Source organism: Cricetulus griseus, chromosome 2 (assembly GCF_003668045.3).
Source record: "Cricetulus griseus strain 17A/GY chromosome 2, alternate assembly CriGri-PICRH-1.0, whole genome shotgun sequence".
Taxonomy (NCBI): domain Eukaryota; kingdom Metazoa; phylum Chordata; class Mammalia; order Rodentia; family Cricetidae; genus Cricetulus; species Cricetulus griseus.
In genome coordinates, this window is record NC_048595.1 from 33796615 (window position 1) to 33804645 (window position 8031).

The following is an 8031-nucleotide window of genomic DNA, read 5'->3' on the forward strand; positions in this document are numbered from 1 at the left end:
AGAACTGTGTGTTCAGATGAGCATATGTCTGCAGATGCTGGATTATGTGGGGCAAATGTGGAGCTTGGGATCTCATTGAGAAATCAATGCACAGTCCAGATGTAAGGTACCAGGATTTAGGTCAGGGGCTGCTCAGATAAAGCTCCAGGATGCAAGGGATGCTGGGAAAGGAGGACCCACAGAGGAACATGGATGGGAGAGATGTGGCTGATTAAGCAGTACTCACCTAAAGATGCAAGCTAGAAGTCAGCCTTGGAGCAGGAAGGCAGGCAGCTCTAGGGTGCAAGGTGGGTGGACCCGGCTTGCTACTCTTTTCGGTGAAGATAAGGAAGATGGTGATGAAGGTGAGTTTGTGTGTTTGAAAACGGAGGGAGTCCCTGACTAATGGCCGTTCTCCTTCCAGGTGGAGGCAGTATTAAAAGGCTGCTGTGGAGGAGGAAGGAGACTATAACTATGAGGCAGAAGGTTAGCTCTAGGAGGGACTGACCATTGGTCCAAAATAAGACATAAAGAACAATAGGCTCTCCAGCTGGGCCAGCTCAGAGACCCTAAAGCAGGATGTAAAGACTATGTAGTGCTGGTGTCTACTTCCTTGCCAGTGGAGCATGCCCAGTTTACCTTTCCACAGATTAAACTTTTCAGCTTTTGGGGGCATTTAAATCCCTGTATTTTTTTTATTTAGAGGCACTCATATTTACATACCTATCCCCCCCATTTCCTCTCCCTCCCATCTTCCCATGTTCCCCACCTATGCTTAGTTCTTACATCTTACGCATCTTTTTAGAATGGACTGAATTCTGCATAAAATCGGCTTCTGAGAAAAATACACCCATTTCCTACAAGTTCCAGGCCTGGGGGAAGCACAGGGAGGGAACAACAGGAAGTGGAGAAATATGAGCCCCATTGCTTGCTGGGGTCTGGGATGGGGCCTCTCATCTGTGGGCCCTTTCTGAAGACTGAGTTCTTGTTTCCTTGCTTGCTAGGAGTAAATTCTTCATGACTCCCTGTAGTGCCTGGTCCTGTTGGAATTCTCTTTCTGGAGCACAAGAATAGAGATTGCTCCTGGGGTTGAAACCAGCAGAAACCAGAGGCCTCCCTGTAATGTGACCAAGAAAATGCCAAGATTCCTAGAAGCTTTGAAAGTTCACCTGAGGCATCATCTGAGGCCAGGCTGTTGGCATAGGGAGGGGCTGGCTGTGGGCTGGAGTTTCACTGGGACATTCGATGGTGAGATGATGGGACAGGAAAACTGAATTACTGGGGAAAGGTTGACATGATGGACTTTGAAGTCCAAAACTTGGGGACAAAGAGAACCAATGGGAGTTGGGGGTGAGGCAGAGGCAGGCAGATCTGCAGAGCAAGTTCCAGGCCAGTCAAGGCTACATAGTAAGACCCTGTCTCTAAATACATAAATAGTATCCAAACTGGCATTGAGCAAAACAGCAGCAGCAGGTGAGGTAGAGATAGAAACGTGATACTCTCCCTTCCGAGATGACAATCAACTTCTACATCCTCAGGCATGTTTTCTAGACATCTGAACCCTTCAAGAATGTTCTCTTGAAACTTCCCCCGATCTACTCCCATCCTACACAAGACCCCAGACTGCCTGGTCTTCCTAGAAGAGCTTCCTTCAGGCACCAGGCAGCCTGAACACACACCCTCAGACTCAGTGCCCTGGATGTGATCCTGGAAGTCGCCACCACGAGGCTTGCCCATTCTCCCATGCCGGCCTGTTCTCCCAACCTGGAGCTTGTACCCCGAATCTCCTGGGCCTTTGTGTGCTGCCTTAGTGTGGAAGGCAGTCAGCCCAGGCCAGGTAGGAATGAAACCCATGCCCAGGAGTATTCTTGTCTGAATCTGCATTACACCTACTTCCAGGTGAGATTGTGGGTTATGGCATCGGTTGCTGAGTGCAGCCAGCAAGTAGCGCTCAGATGTTTGAGCCTCAGCCTGTCCTCTGTACAGTGGTGTTGTCTGCCCAGCAGAGCTGTCAGGAGAAGTACAGTACTGATGTTGGTCTTGCTGTTCATTTTACTGTTTTTACAGCATCTGAGGTTGTCTTTCAAATCCTTTGCTGTCCCCGCCAGACCTTCTGAGTCCTAGGAAGCCACCTTTCAAATCTCCAGCAAGAAGTAAATGACAAGGGAGGAGACTTAGCAAGCTCCTCCCCCAGAATGAAGGCTGGCTGCCTATAATAGGGAACTACTGTGGAGTGTCAATCATTAGGGACTAGTTAGCACTTACACTCTACTTTATGTATAGAACTCGGTCTCATCAACAACAGTATGAAGTGAATAGCATTACAATATCCATTTTACTGAGAAATTGGAACAGAGAGGATCAACAGTTTGCCCAAGGTCGCACAGCATGCCAGTATCAGAACTGGGATTTGAATTAACCTGTACTCTCAAATCACTGCTAGGATGCTGTTAAGAGGTATGGGGGGGGGCGGGGTTCTCTTCCAAAATTAGGTCTGAATTGGAGGCTCTGGGGCACAGCAAGTAGGAACCACCGGTGAGGAGTGGGCAGCGGCAAGCTAGGGGCAGGACCTGAAGCCAAAAGAGGCCAGGTGAGAAAGAGACTGAGTTAATAGCATTATTCGCCTCCTCCATGCTTCAGCACCTTTGTCCCTCGAAGCCTATGACCCAGGTCAAGTTTCCTCCCTGTGCCTGGAACTAAGCATGTGGAACACAAGAACAGATTGCCCCAAAGAATCAAGTGAGGCCCTAGGACAGGGTCCAAGGCTCTGTGACTTCAGGGTTTTGCTCAGCCAGGCCTGGCATCCAACAGCAGGTTCTGAATGGAAGCCAGGCTTGTGGAATTCAAATGCTGCAGGTGGGAAAAACAACTGCTAATTTTGAATCAGACACTTACCGTCTCCTTGGTCCTTAGAGATTCCAACCCATGTCCTGAAGCCCATGTAAAAATGTGGGCAGTTGAGCCACTTAGGTTCAGAACTACACTCAGGGTGGATCCTCCTCAGCAGAGGCTGGGGACAGGGAGCAGGACAGACCATGTTTGCAGCAGCTCCTCCCTCAGAGTCCGGGATGTGGCAGTAGGCCCTTAGGCCCATTCTTCAGGAGCCCTCCTTCAGGTCTCAGGCTGTGGAAACTTTTGTTCTTGCCAGGTTTTCAAGAGCTAAACCATCTCTGAACACAAGAACAGCTGGTAACTCAGACTCCACAAGCCAGACTTCTCCCCTCTAGCTCCTCCCCATCTCCAGGCCAGGCCCTTCTTTTCAGACAACCCTTGCAATGTGCCTGCCAGACACTTCTCCCTCAGTGTCTCCTCTCCATTGCCCTCTCTGGCAGTTTCATAGATTTCTATTTCATACATACAATGTGGCCTCTAGTACCACATTGCTGACACCTCCAAACCCAAGTCCCCAGGCTGGACAGCGCTCAGATACGCCCTCTATCCCGGGTATTCCCTGTGGCAATCCTTCCTCTGACTTGGAATGGCCATTCCCCAACCTGCTTTCCTGTTACTGTACCCAGATGCCAAGCCAGAAACCAGGGTAGCTTCCCAGGTTCAGAGTCAGCACCTTCCGTCAACTCTGCCCTTCCTGTTTCTGGAGCCTGTGCCATGCCTTAGGTCTTATCGCCCATCTATCTCTCACTCGGCTCCCTCTCCGCTCTGCAACCACAAAAGCTTAAACTATTATTTATTTATTATTACTTTGTCCATGTATGTGCATGTACACAGCACTCATGTGGAAGTCAGAGGACAATTTTGTGAAGTTGATTCTCTCTTTCCAACTTCATGCGGGCTGCGGCGTTTGAACTCATGTCATCACTGGGCTTGCATCCTTCTTGCATGAGCCAAGCGCCTTTACCAGCTATACCATCTCACAAAGGATATCATTTTTAATAAAGGGGAAAAAAAGACACAGTTCTCACCTGGAGTGTGAGCTCTCTTTCTCTTTCTCTCTCTCTCTCTCTCTCTCTCTCTCTCTCTCTCTCTCTCTCTCTCTCTCTCTCCCCCTCTGGGCTTCTGAGGCCCTAACCAGGATTGTCCACTCCAATTCACAACTGATCAGGGATTCTCAGATGCCTCACTGTGGCTCACCTGAAATCAGCCCCTCCCTGCATCAGCGACTTCCCCCACCCCCATTTCCTTCTTTGTGGACTTTTCCTTCAAGGGCTGACACTGTGAGGACACAAGCATGGTGGTTGCCTGGCTTGTGAGGATGACCTCTTGTCTGGAAATGATCTGAAACAATCAACACCTCCCCATCCCCAATCTCATGTGTGCTACAGGACCCTGGCCCTTACATCCCCCAAGTCCTGGCTGATTGGATCAGTGGTGAATTCGTGAATCGAGCTGAACCAGTGTCTTGCCTGATCGCTTGGAAGTTAGACTCAAGGTTTTGAAAGTTCTAGGAATAGAGAGCCACATCAATGTCCCTCTAAATGACAGAGCATTACAGGTACAGTGCCAGACACCAGCCACACGGTTAGCACAAACTGCTTCCTACCTCCTAAACCAGCAATTACTTTGCAGAGCCAGGATCCTTCCCCCAAACTCCTTTCTATTACTTATAATGAAAGAAGCTTAACTCAAGCTCCTCCCGTCTCAAGCCCCGCCCATCTGAAGCCCCGCCCACATCAAGGTGGCCTGTGAAAGCAAGCCATCCTTCCCTCCATATCCCTTTGGTTGTTTGTTTGTTTGGTTGTCACTGATGTGCCACTGCACGTGTGCACAGATCAGAGGGTAGCTCTTTCGAGTCAGTTTTTTCCCTTAGACCAGTTGTTCTCAATTTGTGGGACCCTTTGGGGTCACATATCAAGTATTTACATTATGATTCATAACAATAGCAAAAATACAGTTATGAGGTAGCAACAAAATAATTTTATGGTTGGGGATCACCGCAGCATGAAGGTCAAAGCCTTGGAAAGGTTGAAAACCACTGCAATAGACCTTCACAGGGATCAAATTCAGGTTGTCAGCTTTGGCAGCAAACCCCCTTATTTTTTTTTTGTTGTTTGTTTGTTTTCTGGTTTTTGGTTTTTTGGTTTTTGGTTTTTCGAGACAGGGTTTCTCTGTGGCTTTGGAGGCTGTCCTGGAACTAGCTCTTGTAGACCAGGCTGGTCTTGAACTCACAGAGATCCGCCTGCCTCTGCCTCCTGAGTGCTGGGATTAAAGTGCGCCACCACTGCCCAGCCTGCAAACCCCCTTATCTTCTGAGCCATTTCACTGTCCCAGTAAAAAATTATTTTAAGCCCGGTGGTGGTTGGTGGTGGCAGCGGCGCACGCCTTAATCCCAGCACTCGGGAGGCAGGGACAGATGGATCTCTGAGTTTGAGGCCAGCCTGGTCTATAGAATGACCAGGACAACTAGGGCTACAAAGAGAAACACTGAGGGGGGGGGGGGGGTGCTCAGTATTTTAATAAAATAAACTGTGACTGGAGAGATATTCACGGGAGGTACCCTGGAGGAGAGGAGATCTGGGCAGCATATTCTAGCTATGAGCAATGCGTTTAGGATGAGAGACAATCTAAACGGAAGAACATCTTCTCTTAATCCAAAATGAAAACAGATTTATTAATTCCTGTGAAAAACATGATATGTTATAACCAAGTCACATACTTTATTTTGATAAGAAAAAAAAATCAGTAAAGAAATTTGGCACGGTCCTTCTACTGCCATGGCATGTGTGAAATCCTGGGACTTGTGTGTCGGGACTGCCATCCTGAGGAGGGACAAAAGCAGCCCTGGCAACTTAGTGAAGTAGGGAGGAGGGAGGCAAGGCAAGGAAGTCAAGAGCCCTGCTCACAGGGGCCTTTCCCCACATTCATGCACTGTCAGGGTTTATCCTGGCACAGCGGGAGCCATGGAGAGTAACTGAGAAACAGAATTGTCCCTTTGGCGACTAGTGTCAAAATAAAACAGACCTCTGGTCCAGCTTTCAGTGTTAGCACATCTGACCCTGAGACTTGAGGCATCGCTGTCTTTAAAGGCATGGAGGGAAGTGGGGAGTGTCCAAAGATGAGGCTCATAGAGAGAAGTGGTCCCGGCTTCCTGATGTCTCCATCTCACCAGCCCCAGGCTGAATGTAATTGTCCTCGATGAAGCCATCATCATCTTCATCTTCGCCCACCTGTGGGCGGTTCCCACCCCCTGTGCCAGACAGTGGGCGATGCCGGTAGCTGGCACGGTACCGGTGGCAAAGGTGGCACTTGGCAGCCAGGGCAATGAGTATGGAGAGGACCACCGCCCCCAGCACAACCCCTACCAGCACAGGCCATGCCTGGCCCCCGGTGCCCAGTCCAGGGGCCATTGTTGGTATGGTGGTGTCCACTGAGGACACAGCTGCATGGAAAGAGACAGCGTTACTGGAGGTCCCCAGATGGGGCTCCCAGGGGAAACTGAGGAGACCCAATCCATCCTCAACCATCAAATCTGTCTACCACTCACTTTGGTTTGCTTCAGTCATGGAGAGGCCTGATGACATTGGTGAGCCTTGGCCTCGGTCAGAAAAAAAACCCTGGCTCCAGGAAAACCCCAGGCTCCAGGCAGCCCTGGGGCACAAGTCCTAAAAAATACAGAGGTGTAGGAGTCAGGACTAGATAGGGTACTGCAGACAGGACCATAACCCACACCACTGGTCCATGGAAGAGAACAGAATCTGCCATGAATGGGGCTAATACAGGAAGTGCTAATGTCCTTAGTAAGCACTAGCCCTGTGCTCACAAAATCCCATGACAGAAGTATAAACACTATCCCTGCCTTACTAATGAGAGTACAGAGGCTCCAAATGGAAATGATTCGACTGAGGCCCCAGAATTTGAACTCTGTCTCGGACACCTGAGCACAGTCTGTCACAGAAGCAGTTCAATAGCAATTGTGTAGCACTGTCCAGCTCTGGAGCAGACCCCGGGGAACAGACGGTTGTCCTCCCACAGCCAAGGCACCCCGCCTCTCGGCTCCTTGTCAGGGGCCTCCCCTACCACACACCTTTTTGCAGCCTCCATCCACTCACCTCTACTCACAGGGGGCCCACAGTCTGCCACCACAGTGGGGCTTATATTAGGGAACTATTGCAGATGACCACCTGAGTAGGAAAAGATCACAATGAGGGTCATGGCACTCAGGGCTGGAAACCCTGAGGGAGGAGCATCTGAGCCAAGGGAGTAGCTGGAGGAGATCACAAGTACAGGATTAGACTTGGACGCTCTGACGGTGGTCAACAGTGTATGGGGAGACACATGTGACCCTGAGGCACGGCTAGGAAAGGAAGAACAAGAGGGCTGAGGCTGGGCAGTGTCTGCAGGAGGGGCCGAGAGTCAGAGGTGTCCCTGGGCAGAATGGTCAGGCAAGGGACTGAAGCACCAGCTTAGGGTTGTCTTCAGCCACACTCCTCAGTGTGACACCTAAAGGGTGTCCTCACTCATGAAGTGCCCCACCCCCCTCCAGTAACTCAGCCCTCCTTCCTACCCTCTGCCACAGCAGTGTCCAAGCTACCTACACTTTGTCCTTATAGCCAGTCTCCAGCCAAGATCTCTAACGGGTGTCTAACCACCTCCAATCACTTCCCAGAGCCAACTCTGAGCCTATCACCTGAGGAAACTCCTTTCACTGCTCCCCATATGCCAAATACATCCTGTTCTTTGTTTGGGGACTCAAAATCCAGCATGGAGCCCTCAGGCCAAGCTCTCCTTCCTGGCACAGAGCCCCCACTCCACCCCCTGCCACACACACACACACAGGAGTGCACACCCCCCCCCCAATCCATCCCTCAGCTCTCTGAGTTTTCAGCCCTCCCTGCTGGTGAGGTTACTCCAGGGCCCTCAGGAGACCTCTGCCTCATCAGCATCCAGTCAGAACTGGCCATCACCAGCTACACACTTTCCTGAGGCAGAGGGGTGAGTAGGCTAGTGTGTGCCTGGTTGGGGGCAGGGAGAACCGGGCTTCAGGAAAGGCAAGCCTCAGAAAGGAGATATATCTAATTCATTCATTCATTTGCAAACAATCTTTGGTTGCCTTCTGTGGACCTCTCCCTAGGTACTCAGTGCTCAAGAAATAAGAGT